Source organism: Perca flavescens, chromosome 2 (genome assembly GCF_004354835.1).
Source record: "Perca flavescens isolate YP-PL-M2 chromosome 2, PFLA_1.0, whole genome shotgun sequence".
Taxonomy (NCBI): Eukaryota; Metazoa; Chordata; class Actinopteri; order Perciformes; family Percidae; genus Perca; species Perca flavescens.
The window spans coordinates 5,357,155-5,372,120 of NC_041332.1; the positions used below are offsets into that span (position 1 = coordinate 5,357,155).

Genomic DNA, 14,966 nt, shown 5'->3' on the forward strand with positions numbered 1-14,966 from the left:
CTGTAGTACGATTTGCAAAAATACACAGCTCCCTGTTCAGATGCACCAATCAGGGCCAGGGGGGGGGTGTCTGACTGTGTGTCAATCACTGCTCATGCACACGCATTTCATAGCATCCTCCCCTCCCCCTTGCTCGCGCACAAGCTGCAGATAGGTTACCTCCCCTTCCCCCCTTTTCACACTCGCTCTATCATGCACAGCTCTCCCTTATTGGGGGAGGGGCTTAGGAGACCGTTTTGGGCTTTAGCGGAAAGGGGGGAGTCCTGGATCTTCACAATCTTACCTACAGCACCTTTAAGAAGAAAGTATTTATCAATCACATACAATTACAGTAATATCCATGGCTTCAAATTAACTTTCTTGATCACCTACCCGGCTAGTAGATTTTTAAAGTTACCAGCCAATCAGATTTTTCACTAGCCACGTTTGTTTTTTTACGTAACGAACTTTACTTTAATTTCAGCTCCTCTGGTTTGTTTGGCGCCGTTCCGTCTTCTCCTCAATCGATACCGCAGACAATCGGCACTTAGCCAACGGTTGTACGACACGTCATAAGTGTTCATGGGAAATGTAGGATTGGGACTACAAGCAGTGTTGCCAAGCCAAAGATGCACAAAACCCCCCAAATTTCTTGGTGGAAAACAGACCAACCTGGAAACATTTCTGCAGTCACCTGATTCAAACAGACGAAGAGTTGTTTGCTTCATTCATTATCGGCCAAATCGGCCAGTAACTACCAATTTAAAGCTCTTGTTGTATCAACTTCTGTATTTAACACCTTCCTGAGCATTAGCACCCTAGAGCAACTTGGGCTTTTGTACACTGTGATACTATCTGGAAGAATTGTAAAGAATATTGCCCATGCCAGGAGTTAAACCCAGGACGTGTGGGTTAAAACCAGGAATCCTAACCGCTAGACCATATGGGACTTATAATGTGGCTTTCATTTAAAATGACAATCAGATTCATTCAAACACACTTCAGAAAAAAAGTATTTAAGGAGTTTTGTGATCATTTTATTTTATTGAAATGTATAGCTTTAAAGTGTGTGTATGTCCCATATGGTCTAGCGGTTAGGATTCCTGGTTTTCACCCAGGTGGCCCGGGTTCAACTCCCGTTATGGGAAATTTTCTTTAATGGTGGCTCAGAGGGTTGTCCTTCAGACGGACAGACGGCAACAACATGAAGTAGCTGTTCGGGGGCTTATATCAGCCAGGACTGACTGGGCCTTCTTCAGGGTCTTTGTCTCATATAGCGATTTGAAGTCAGTCAGAGATTTGTGGGAAATTTTGCCACACACTTTAGTTATATAATTGCAGCCTGTTTTTGTTTTTAATAGTGAGAGAGCCAAACCAGCTCACAAAGGCAAAAGAAAGAATAGTTTCAATAAAACAGCAATATAACATCCTCATAAAGGTCTTATCGACATTAAAATTGCAAAGTTTACGACAGCGTCAACCTGAGGCTCGAAGGTGAGTTTGTCATCTATTATAATACCGAGGTATTTGTATTGCTTCACTACTTCCATAGCCTGATCGCTAATAAGGGGTGGGGGGATTCTTCCTAAAGTCGATCAGCATTTCTTTAATTTTTGCACTGTAAAATCATTTAAGGTAGCGCCATACTCAGGGTCGTTTTGAGTCAGCAGCGACACTATTAACGAGTCAGGCTACTGCGTACGGTCCGTATCTACGGGTTTGTAACAAAGTGTTCAGCATTTGTGCAGGTGGAGCAACATGAGTTGATGGGTCTTGCTCAAAGATGCTTCTGACCAAATCACCAACCTTGTGGCTGAAGGACGACCCTCTGAGCCACCATTAAAGAATATTTCCCATACCGGGAGTTGAACCCGGGCCACCTGGGTGAAAACCAGGAATCCTAACCGCTAGACCATATGGGACCACATACAGTTCAAACAATACTGAAAAACTGCAAACTTTGTTTGTGCCCTTCGTTTACACGCAAACAGAGAATTCACCTCTAAAAACGAGTCTTTCTAAAAACTCCGGCCAGAGTGGAGATTTTGGAAAACTTTGTTTGCACGTTTGCACGTAAACTGAGACAAACGGAGGTTTAGGCAGCCGAGGAAGTGAGGAAGAGAGGAGAGAGAGGAAGTGATTCATTGCTGTTGTTGCTATTTTGAGCTTCTCATTACACCGCCACCTACAGGTTTGGCGTGCTCTTGACGGCACATATACATGCATACGTGTAAACAAACACTTTTCTGAAAACTGACAGCTGTGCACAATGTTATTTTAGAAAACGGAGAGGTTGAAATGTCCGTTTAAGTAAATAGCCGGCCACGTGTAAACGTAGCACAGGCCACGGCTGAGCGACGTTCGTCGTGTAGTTTCTTTTTTGGAGAGGTGCAAGTCAGGCTACAGCGTAGGGTGAGTATCTACGGGTTCCTATGTACATACCTATGGCGTCGATTTAAACGAAAAGCATAAATTGGTCTTCAGCCTTTGTGCAGGTGGAGCAATGTGAGTTTATGGGTCACCATTAAAGATTATTTCCCATACCGGGAGTTGAACCCGGGCCACCTGGGTGAAAACCAGGAATCCTAACCGCTAGACCATATGGGACATATAAATGACCCTACTGTTGCCTGGAATCCTGCTTTCCTTTACTGTACTACTAGTACTCTACTACGGAGTTCTTGCTTATTAAAAGATTATTTTGTCTGTACGCCCCCTGGTGTTTCAGAAAATACTGCAACGAACAATGTGTTGAGTCTCCGTGCAGGCTCGTAGCAAAGGCCCAGGACACAGTGTCACACGTCACTATAACCAAAGTGATTTACAGGTATGGTTGTATGGAGGCTCCATGCAGAGCTTTCACCGTAGCCTATACGTAAATGGCCTGAAGTTTCTACTTGTGTGTCTGTGTGTGCCACAGTCTCTTTAAGAGAATAGCAGGGCGGCATGTGTGTGCGTGTGTGTATGTGTGTGTGGTAGAGCGAGTGAGAGAGTGATGGTGATTAGATTGAGAGCGAGTAGCGATTCTAGAGTCATAGTGAGAGAACCAAAGTGTCTCCTCTGTTCTTTCTGACCACGGTGGGAGATCTGGAGCAGGAGAAGTTAACCCTCTCCTTGATCTCATGTTGTTGATGGAGAAGGAGAACCAGGAGATGAGTCGGGGGGGGAAATGCAAAAACCAGGAATCCTAACTGCTAGACCATATAGACATATAAATGACCCTACTGTTGCCTGGTATCCTGCTTTCCTTTACTGTACTACTAGTACTCTACTACGGAGTTCTTGTTGATTAAAAGATTATTTTGTCTGTACGCCCCCTGGTGTTTCAGAAAATACTGCAACGAACAATGTGTTGAGTCTCTGTGCAGGCTCGTAGCAAAGGCCCAGGACACAGTGTCACACGTCACTATAACCAAAGACTAAAGTGTGATTTACAGGTATGGTTGTATGTGTGTCTGTGTGTGCTTCAGTCTCTTTAAGAGAATAGTAGGGCGGCATGTGTGTGCGTGTGAGGTAGAGCGAGTGAGAGAGTGATGTTGATTAGATTGAGAGCGAGTAGCGATTCTAGAGTCATAGTGAGAGAACCAAAGTGTCTCCTCTGTTCTTTCTGACCACGGTGGGAGATCTGGAGCAGGAGAAGTTAACCCTCTCCTTGATCTCATGTTGTTGATGGAGAAGGAGAACCAGGAGATGAGTCGGGGGGGGAAATGCAATGCTACCAAGAGAAGGCCTAGCGACACACGTCGCAGAAACACGTAGCTACATTTTTGGAGAGGTGCACGTCAGGTTACAGTGTAGCATTTGTGCAGGTAGAGCAACATGAGTTTATGGTTCTTGCTCACCAAGCTTGTGGCTGAAGGCCGACCCTCTGGGTCACCATTAAATAATATTTCCCATACCGGGAGTTGAACCCGGGCCACCTGGGTGAAAACCAGGAATCCTAACCGCTAGACCATATGGGACACATAACAGAACAAATTGTTGCCAGGCATCCTGCTTTCCTTTACTGTACTACTAGTACTCTACTACGGAGTTCTGGCTTATTGAAGGATTATTTTGTCTGTACCGTGGCAGTCGGGGGGGAAATGCAACGCTACCAATACCCCGTTTACACGTACATGGTTATTTAGAAAAACTGAGACATTTCTCTTCGTTTGTTCCCTTCGTTTTACACGCAAACGGAGAATTCACCTTGAAAAAGGAGTCTTTCTAAAAACTCCAGCCAGAGTGGAGATTTTGGAAAACTTAATTTGCACGTTTGCACGTAAACTGAGACAAACGGAGGTTTAGGCAGCCGAGGAAGTAAGGAAGAGAAGAGAGAGGAAGTGATTTGTTGCTGTTGTTGATATTTTCGGGATTCTGATTGGCTAATGTTGGCTTGAGCTTCTCGTTACACCGCCACCTACAGGTCTGGCGTGCTCTTGACTGCATTGACGGCATATATATACACGGGTACGTGTAAACAAACACTTTTCTGACACTTTCAAACACTTTTATTTTTGAAAACGGAGAGTTTGAAATGTCCGTTTATGTAAATAGCCTGCCACGTGTAAACGTAGCACAACCCACGGCCGAGCAATGGAGAAACATGTGTTCATGGGTCTTTCTCAATGACACTTTTGACCAAATCACCAACCTTGTATAAGGCCAATCACCTGAGTAACCATTAAAGAAACTTTCCCATACTGGGAGTTGAACCTGGGCTGCCTGTGTGAAAACCAGGAATCCTAACTGCTAGACAACATGGGATGTAGTAACTTGGATGGGATGATGGAGGGTAGAAGTTCATTAAGCCATAGAGTGATTTAAATAAAATCCAAATCAAAATTGTCAGGTTGTGTTCTACATGTGAGACATTTGAGGACGCCATCTTGGGCTCTGGGAGACAACTGATCAACATTTTTTTGACATTTTCTGACATTTTAGAGACCAAACAACTAATCCATTAATCAAGAAAAAGGAAAATTATCTTTATTTTGTTTTATTTTTTATTTCTTTTAGAAAAATCATTAATTCTTTTGACATATCACATTTTTGTCAAATTTCTTCTTTTTTTTTATATTTTTTATTTTATTTTGCATAAACAGTGTAAAGGAATTTCATACAAACATCTCATTATTCATATTTCAGGTCATTCACACTAGGACACAACAGACATGAAATACCATAAACATAAATTAAAATAAAACAAACTAAATAAAGACACAAAACTACAAAACAAACAAATCAAACAACTCAGTTAACACATTTGTCTTAATCCCTGACATTAATGTAAACATTTATAAAATCTAATTATAATACATTTAAAATTCAAATTCTCTATGAGACTGCCATATCTTCAAAAAGTTGGAGGTTCTGTCTTTATTATAATAATAAATTCTGGCCAAAACAGAGTAGCGTGAGAGTTTATTCCACCAGTGGTCGATGGACCTTTTTCACAGCAGACATGTTGACTTGTCATAGGAGGAAAAGCACAGTTGAAATTGATAACCTTAACGATGGCTCAGTTCCATCAAGTGTCCCAGTAAGATATTTCAGTGAGTCAGCATGAACAATACCAGGACCTCTCCTAAGTGGAATGCATCCATCAGTAATGGTTTAATACCAGGGTCTCTCCTAAGTGGAATGCAGCCATCAGTAATGGTTTTGAACACACCTGTGCTTTTCCTATGACATGTCAAGATGTCTGCCGTGAAAAAGGTCTATTTCTGGGGCGTTGGACGCCTTCCATTTTACAAAAAGAAATGTAAACATTAAAGAGCAGTTAAAAACGATTAAAAACAGGGAGGACCATATTTCTTTACTATCTCATTCACCACGGGCCCTGCAGGAACATGTGACTTTGTACTCTCGTTAACCATAACAAGAGTGGATGTAGGCCAGCGGTGTAGTCTACGTGATACGCAGGTATATGTAGTATACCCACTAAGAAAGCTCCAGGATTTCCATATAGGCTACCCACTTAAAAATGTCCAATGACACGCAACAACATACTTTCCATCATATTTTTGATATATTTTGAACAGTAATCTGTGTTTTTCTTCTTCACATATGCTAAATAAAGGGATTTCCACCATAAATTGGTGCATAACAGCAGGGGCGTAGCACCAGACCCTTTCATTTTTTAGTTTGTGCTCACTTTTCTTTGAAAAGAAGTTACCAATTGTTTCCCCTCCTTTCCTTTTCTCTCCTCCTCCTGTCTTTCCTTTCTTTTTGGTAGCCTGATTTGGCTTTCTTTGAGAAAGACATTTCTACAGCAGAAGTTTGCGCTCCACCAGACGCTCAACTGAACTAGCTAACGTAAACAAAATGCGTGCAGATGGACTAAACCATTTGGCGCGTTAGCAAGGGGTGGGTGAGACCTTAGTCTTTTTTTGTATACAAAATGTAGTCAGTCAATCAAGTTATTCAGCCAATACACTAACTTTACATTTCATGGGACATGCATTATTAAATTTGATTAGGAAATGAAAATATCCAGGTGAAATAAAATATATTCCAGACTTTTCAAGGGCCCTCTCTCCCCTTGGGCCCTGGTAATCAGTATCGGTTTTACCCCAGTCCGACGCCCCTGCATAACAGTTTATACGGATACAGGAAATGAGTTCTGGCCATATATAGGCCTACAGTAGGCTGTCAGTACCCGATCCGTTCCACCTGCACAATCCGTTCTGCGCATGCGCAAGATGTTCACGCATGCGCAGATGATAATACCGTTTTACGACCTGCCCGATCTGTTCCACGCTAGCCTCCACCCAAGCTAACAGCTAATTCGGCTAGCCGACAAATAACGCATGCGCAGAACGGATCGTGCAGGCAGAACGGACAGCTAGATTCAGTCTAAAATAACGTTAAGTCAAACATAACGGGAAAAGCTGGCTACAGCAAAATTAAGACTTTACAGTAACAATAAAGACAAGTATTGAATGATTGTATTTTAAATGAGCACAAGTAACGTAGAACTGACGTAACAGCTGTTATATATGTTAACGTTTGTTTTGAAGTTTTATTTTGAGGGTTTTTTAAAAGTTTGCATGCTGTCTCAGCTAGCGGTTAGCCGAATTAGCTGTTAGCTAAACTAACGTTAGCTTAACTGTGGAGGCTGACGGACGGCAGACCGCTACAATCAGCTAGCAGTTAGCCAAATGAACTGTTAGCTAAAGTAACGTTAGCTTCCCAGTGGAGGCTAACGGCAGACCGCTATAATCACCTAGCGGTCCGCCCGAATTAGCTATTAGCTAAACTAACGTGAATTAGCTATTAGCTAAACTAACGTTAGCTTCCCGGTGGAGGCTAGTGTGGGAACAGATCGGGTAGTGTGGTAAATCATCGTACCACAGCGCATGCGCGAACATCTTGCGCATGCGCAGAACGGATTGTGCAGTTGGAACGGATTGGGTACTGACATAGGCTACAGTATACCCACTACAATACAATAGACTACACCACTGAAGTAGGCCTACTTCTTTTTACCTACATTATATCCGTCGCTATAAGGCTTAGTTCTTTTGTTTTTTTAGACAAACTTTGCAAAATCCTAAACAGTTCCAACTCTTTTCCTTTAGATTTTCTCATAAAATCTATGTCTATGTCAAACCCACGTTGGAGAAATTCTCAGAAATATGTCCGAAATAGGACCTGCAGTTTTCTGGGAGTTTATTCCAGATATGTGGAGCATATATAACGCTGCTTCCCCCTGTTTAGTTCTGACTCTGGGGACAGCAAGCAGACCCTGTCCCAGACCACTTGAGAGGTCTGGGTGGTTCCCAGTGTATAAAATCAAAGCAAGATCTATGTACACACTTTCAAATTTATTCCACTTGTCAGACTTATTAATTCCCAAAAGACATAAACGAAGGTGAAAGGGGAACAGATACATTTACCAAATCATATGAAAAAAAAAGTACCTTTATATTTCTTACAATGCCAGCAGAGGAATGGTCTCTCACTGTTCAATGAAAATAGTCTTTTAAAAGGTGTAGCCCTAATTTAAACGCGTGCAAGCTTTATTTTTTTTAATTTAATAAAATTTTTTACAGTGTTGCTGTTATGAAAGCCGCTCAGCCGTGACAGCTGCTCCGTCCGAGAGAGGACTCATCATTCAGAGTCAGAGTACAGTAGAGGCCATGGCTACAGGCAGGCAGCAGCAAGTCCTCCCACAGAGAGGAGCATGGAGCTGTCAATCAGAGGCCTGTTGGCCCCGCCCCTCTCATTAGGAAGGCAAACAATGACGAAGAGGAGGAGGAGGGAGGAATCAGACACCAGAGCCACGAAACCAACTGACCCCATCCAGTACCCATCACCCCCTGAAACACAGAGGTGTGTGTGTGTGTGTGTGTGTGGAGAAAATTACTGCAGTGTGTGTGCCTGTGTGTTTGTGTGTGTGTGCCTGTGTGTGTGTGTGTGTGTGTGTGTGTGTGAGAGTGTGTGTGTGTGTTTGGAAAAAATTACTGCGATGTGTGTGCCTGTGTGTTTGTGTTTGTGTGTGCATGTGTTTGTGTTTGTGCGTGTGTTTGTGTGTGTGTGTGTGTGTGTGTGTGTGTGTTTGCATGCGTGTGTGTGTGTGCCTGTGTGTGTGTGTGGAGAAAATGACTGCGATGTGTGTGCTTGTGTGTGTGCGTGTGTGGAGAAAATTACTGCGATGTGTGTGCCTGTGTGCGTGCGTGTGTGTGTTTTGTGTGTGTGTGTGTGTGTGTGTGTGTGTGTGTGTGTGTGTGTGGAGAAAATTACTGCGATGTGTGTGCTTGTGTGTGTGCGTGTGTGGAGGAAATTACTTTGATGTGTGTGTGTGTGTGTGTGTGTGTGTGGTTGGGGGGTTAACTTCCAATCCTTTTAGGATTATGCCCCCCTCTCCTCTCTCTGGCTCTGTTCTTCACTCTTTCACTCTGCTGCCCCTCGGGCAATCACGTTAAAACTTGCATGGCCAGCGCTCATTCAGATATCTCTCACAATGCGGAGCAGCCGTAACCATGTGAGCGCTGGCAAAGCACGCAGGAATGCACAGATTCTGGTCCCCCCACCCGCCCCCCGTCCCCATCACTCCCTGGACTAACAAAAAAAAAAAAAAGGGGAAATATTGAAGGCGATGAAGCATTTCCCAGATGTCTCAGAGCAAAATGGCTGCTTTTTATTTATTGTTTTTAAAAAGGACGATTAGCAAAGACGGGAAAAAGTCACATGAATTCAAAGCACATGTGATCACCGAACACGCGGTAGATTTTACAATTATGTAGATGTGAAATTTAAAGTTAAGCTTTTGCCTTTTCAATTTCAGGTGACCTTTTCGCACAGGAAACAAACACTTTTTAAAACGCAACACGGCCATTTTCAAGTCGTTTTTGGTCACTTTATGACCTACATTGGATATATTTATTCAGGATTATCATTTTTACAATGCATTCTCATGAACTGGTTTGTATGATATTGTACAATAAAAACCTTAGCACAACAATGGACCCTTTTTCACAGTAGACATGTTGACTTGTCATGGGAGGAAAAGCACAGCTGACATTGATAACCTTAACGATGGCTCAGTTCCATCAAGTGTCCCAGTAAGATATTTCAGTGAGTCAGCATGAACAATACCAGGACCTCTCCTAAGTGGAATGGAGCCATCAGTAATGGTTTAATACCAGGACCTCTCCTAAGTGGAATGCAGCCATCAGTAATGGTTTAATACCAGGGTCTCTCCTAAGTGGAATACAGCCATCAGTAATGGTTTAATACCAGGGTCTCTCCTAAGTGGAATGCAGCCATCAGTAATGGTTTAATACCAGGACCTCTCCTCAGTGGAATGCAGCCATCAGTAATGGTTTAATACCAGGACCTCTCCTAAGTGGAATGCAGCCATCAGTAATGGTTTTGAATACACCTGTGCTTTTCCTACTATGACATGTCAAGATGTCTGCCGTGACAAAGGTCTATTGGTATGATATCCTACGAAATTCAGTTTGATAAAACTCGTCTGAACAACGCTGGATGGGTCAAACAAACACAGGACTTTCCCCCATGAGACTGGGGTTCTTGTCCCGTTTAAAGATAAGATTTTTTAATAAAGTTACGTCATGTTCAGCGACACGTGCATAACAGGAAGTATAATGTCAGATTTTAAACCCAACCCATGATGTTTTTCTGAACTTAACTAAGCAGTTTTTGTGTCTTAACCTAACCAAACTGCGACTGTTTCACAACGTTAATGATGTGTTTAAAACCGCGACCGTTTCGTTTTTTCGTATGGTTTAGATGTGAGGACGGAAAACGCTCCTGTGGGTCGTATTAGAGGGTAGGAACGTACCACCACATAGTTGTACATGTCCGTACGTGATCTGTGTTGCCTGCACTATCCGATATGCGCATAAATGCGTAGTAGAAAACGTGATGGTTTCCCTACACTATTTGTATTACGCATGCGTTGAAACTAGTGCTGTCAAACGATTAAAATATTTAATCGCAATTAATCGCATTAATGTCACAGTCAACTCTCAATTAATCGCACATTTTTATCTATTCTAAGTGTCCCTTGATTTCTTTTTGTCACATTATTTTTTTCTCATTTTAATGCTCTTATCAACATGGAGAAGTGGATCGGCTTGCTTTGTGCTTTTGTAGCTTGGCTTTGACGAGTAGTGTGGGGATGTTGTGATGTTTTTAAATGGAGCTTGCGCTATGCATTACGAGGTGTTTACATGGTGGCCAATCCCAAATAATAAAAGAGTCGTTACATGTGGAATGAAATCTGAGTCTTTCTGTCACTGCAAACCTTTCCTCCACACTCCCCTCATTGCTATATGGTATAGCACAGATCGTGCAGTGTCGTAAATCGTTGTAAAACTGCGCATGCACGAACATCTTGCGGATGTCGGATCGTGCATGAAGCACTGATCGCGTACCCACAGTATGGTTTGGAGGACTTGTTGCACTAGTGGGCGAGAAAGAGTAGCTTTAGATGACTTGTCGACTTTCTCAGTAAAGGTTAAAACCAGCCCTTTCAAAGAGAATACATTTTTTTTGAGAACAAGATTATAATGTTTATTAATTTGACTAATACAACCCATTTAGCAGCTGATGTCGGTGCTGTAGTAAGAGTATAGCTCTCTCTCACTGTACGTCGCTTTGGATTAAGTCTCAGCTAAATGTCCTAAAACGGGAACGAACACCATGCGAACAGCACCTGATTCCCCCCAAAACCACAGAGAGGAGCAGAGGGCAGAAACCAGCGCTGCCCTCCGAGGCAATCGCCATCCGGCCTTATCTCCAGGTCCAGTCAAACTAGAGGCGGCGAGAGAGTCTGCTCCATCATCAGAGCCGTCCATTTGATAGGATTCTGGCACTGCAGCTAATCAATCTGCAGCACAGAGCTGCCAGAAGACCGGTAACAAAGCTCAAAGAGCCTCACAAATGGCCCAGTCCCGGGGATAAGCCCCTGCACAGGATTACATATTGATTTTGAGCGTCTAAAAAAGCTTATCGTATAAAACCGCCACACACTACAAAAGTAGCAGAGTCCATGCATCATGAATCCGTCTTTTAGAGAGGAGAATCAACTTTCAAATACAGAGACCCCGAGCATCAACCAAAACAGAAATAAATGGCACAGAAATCAATGGCAGGGGTGAGGTGGGGGCGGCTCATTTTTAACTGGGGGAATCACAACTCGACCTCGCCTGGGGGGGGGGGGGGTAAATGGAGGCTGCATGTTCGCTTCTTCATATTGTGTCGATTTATTTATTTTCATCCTCAAAAATTCTTCTCGTGAAGTCTTCATTGTTATGGAAATTAAGTGTTTAATATCTTTTTAAGTATCTTTTTAGGTTTGTTTTCAATGACGTTGCTATCGGGCTGAAACATTTTATTAAGATTAAGATTCAACTTTGTTGTCATTGTGTATAATACAAGTACAGAGACAATGAAATGCAGTTTGGGTCCAACCAGAAGTGCAAAAAGAGCAGAAAAGTGCAATGGGATATACGAAGTATAGGTGGTGCAAAGAAAGGACACTGAAATCTAGTGCAGTGTAGACAGTAGTGTAGCCTACAGCTGGTTTACGGTGGTTTAGAGTAATATAAATTAAATATAAATATGTGCAGTGTATCAGCAGTTACTTTATTTCCCAAACTGTATCTTTTCAGGCGTTGTTAGAAACTTGAAGACATTTTATTGAGCTACACTTCTCAGACGAAGTCAGACAAAAATAGCTTGTTGCTGATTTAATACTTGTAAAGTCCACAGGCAGACGTGGACAAGTGTGACAATTAGCTTTGACCCATCATCATCATCATCATCATCATCATCATCATTATCATCATCATCATCATCATCATCATCATCATCATCATCATCAAAGTCTCAAGTGTCGGCTAAATGAAACGCAATGTAAAAATGTGATGCGTTGACTTCTTCAACTGCTTGTCCACTTTGTCTTCTCTGACTGAAAGTTAATGGTCCCATGGCATGAAAATGTCCCTTCATGAGGTTTTTTAACATTAATATGAGTTCCCCCAGCCTGCCTATGGTCCCCCAGTGGCTAGAAATGGTGATAGGTGTAAACCGAGCTCTGGGTATCCTGCTCTGCTTTTGAGAAAATGAAAGCTCAGATGGGCCAATCAGGAATCTTCTCCTTATTAGGTCATAAGGGGAAAGGTTACCTCCCCTTTCTCTGCTTTGCCCTCCCAGAGAATTTATATAAAATATATAAATAATATATAAAAGAGACTTCAGATACAGTATTACGGGACCACTAAGGTCTATATAAAGGAGACTTCAGATACAGTATTAGGGGACCACTAAGGCCTATATAAAAGAGACTTCAGATACAGTATTAGGGGACCACTAAGGTCTATATAAAAGAGACTTCAGATACAGTATTAGGGGACCACTAAGGTCTATATAAAAGAGACTTCAGATACAGTATTAGGGGACCACTAAGGCCTATATAAAAGAGACTTCAGATACAGTATTAGGGGACCACTAAGGTCTATGTAAAAGAGACTTCAGATACAGTATTAGGGGACCACTAAGGTCTATATAAAAGAGACTTCAGATACAATATTAGGGGACCACTAAGGTCTATATAAAAGAGACTTCAGATACAGTATTAGGGGACCACTAAGGTCTATATAAAAGAGACTTCAGATACAGTATTAGGGGACCACTAAGGTCTATATAAAAGAGACTTCAGATACAGTATTAGGGGACCACTATGGTCTATATAAAAGCATCCAAAGAGCACCATGTCATGTCCTTCTTGACTACTATCACCACTCTCTGATGGAAACAATGACTGACGACAGTGTGCTCTATGTTTAATAGGTCTAGAGAGATATTCCTTCATTTGTGGTTTTCATTTTTTTTATTTTTTTTATTTTTTGTTTTTAAATAATCTTCTGGGAGAGACACCGGAGTTGTTGTGGAGTTGACCTTTTATTTAAAGTTTAAATTCCCGGTGTCCTGCCTTTCCTGTGGTTCTTTTAATATCCAAACCCCCCTTTTTTAACAGCCCTGTCAGTTTTATTTAACCGAACCTGATTTTTTAAGGAGTTCTTTAAAGTGTTTTTATTCACACCAGTGGTCCCCTTGTGCCCGTGCCCCTCGCAGTACCCATTCTGGGTGTTGCGTTTTAACCCAAACCTACCCCTAAACCTAACCCTACCCCTAAAGAAATTACTGTCAATGTTAGGGAGTAGGAGAGTGTTTTCTTTCTTGCCGTTGTCAAGATCCATGTATTTGTCATTTACAGTTTAGAAGTTCTAACAACTTTGTGACATGAATGAAATCTACTATGTGTTTTATTAATTTTACCATTTTGTAAAGAATTTTACCATAATGCCTGTTGTTGCTAATTTGCATCATACACTGAAAAAAATGTTATGTTGAATTTACTTAATTTTATTATGGTAAGTGGTTGCACGAAATAAATTTATCTAAATCCAGATATATTTTATAAGTTGAGTGTACTTATATTTTTTAAGGTGAGTTTACTAATTTTCTTGTAGTAATTTTAGATTAATTATATTTATATATTTTAGCTAAACTATTTTGAGTAGAAATTACAAATGTTTTTGGGGTTCATTATACTAAAAATAATTATGTGCATTCAGATCAATTTGTTTTTGTTCGTTTGTTTAATTTCTACATACTAAAATTAAGTTTAATCAATTTATTTTATCTATTATACTATCTTAACTTTCATTAATATTCAGACAAATAAAGCAAACCAAATATTGTCAACTCTTACTTTATTTTCTTGATCCAAGACCAAGAGATCCAACAGATTTACTCTCTCCCAAACAAGTGCCAGTAAGAGTGCCAGTAATGTAACTCAGTGGTAACAATTTCTTACATTGCTATCTTATAACAAAATGTACCATCAACCATTATCATAAAAAACAATGTACCATTCATAACAAAAACAACAACAAATGTACCAGAATAGCTGGAAGACCCGATGTGAGATTACAATAAACTGCAAACACGTACATTGAGTCAATATAATACCCAATTTTCCACAAAACAAGCACCTATTTGACCACTCACTTTGTTCTTTACTTTGCAACATATTCTAGAGCTGCATTTCACATTATAAGAAATGTGCTTTATCACCCCCTAAACACACAATACCAATGCAGCTTAAAAGGGTTCACAAGAGCAGCTGAAGAAAGCCTACAGTCCAGCACTGATTTTGTTCTTTAGTCAAAAGGACTTGGAGGAAACCCTTTTCCACCCATTTGCAAGAGCACAAAATCTACAAATGACAAAATACACCAGTACTATACATAACAAAAAATACTATAGTACCAGAACCATCCACAGCTGGAACACATCACACACTGAGGACCTGATGCTGAGATTACAAAAAACAGCAAACACTTAGATTCAAAGAATACCGTAATAGAAGAAAAGACCATATCGCAAAATAGATTGTATTAGCTGAGGTGCAAAAGTTGGTGTATCAATATGGAAACAGACTTACTGAATACTTCATGATGTAC

At 41.2% G+C, this 14,966-nt stretch overlaps 4 non-coding genes across 4 annotated transcripts; 1 reads left to right on the forward strand and 3 right to left on the reverse strand.

The window, feature by feature from the left end:
• Positions 1 to 1,055: 1,055 nt before the first annotated feature.
• trnae-uuc (transfer RNA glutamic acid (anticodon UUC)) lies at positions 1,056 to 1,127 on the forward strand. Its single transcript has one exon. It is a non-coding gene; the product is annotated as a tRNA-Glu (tRNA).
• A 702-nt stretch (positions 1,128 to 1,829) lies between these two features.
• On the reverse strand, positions 1,830 to 1,901 carry trnae-uuc (transfer RNA glutamic acid (anticodon UUC)). Its single transcript has one exon. It is a non-coding gene; the product is annotated as a tRNA-Glu (tRNA).
• A 613-nt stretch (positions 1,902 to 2,514) lies between these two features.
• On the reverse strand, positions 2,515 to 2,586 carry trnae-uuc (transfer RNA glutamic acid (anticodon UUC)). The gene has a single exon. It is a non-coding gene; the product is annotated as a tRNA-Glu (tRNA).
• Positions 2,587 to 3,869: 1,283 nt separating this feature from the next.
• trnae-uuc (transfer RNA glutamic acid (anticodon UUC)) lies at positions 3,870 to 3,941 on the reverse strand. The gene has a single exon. It is a non-coding gene; the product is annotated as a tRNA-Glu (tRNA).
• Positions 3,942 to 14,966: the final 11,025 nt, after the last annotated feature.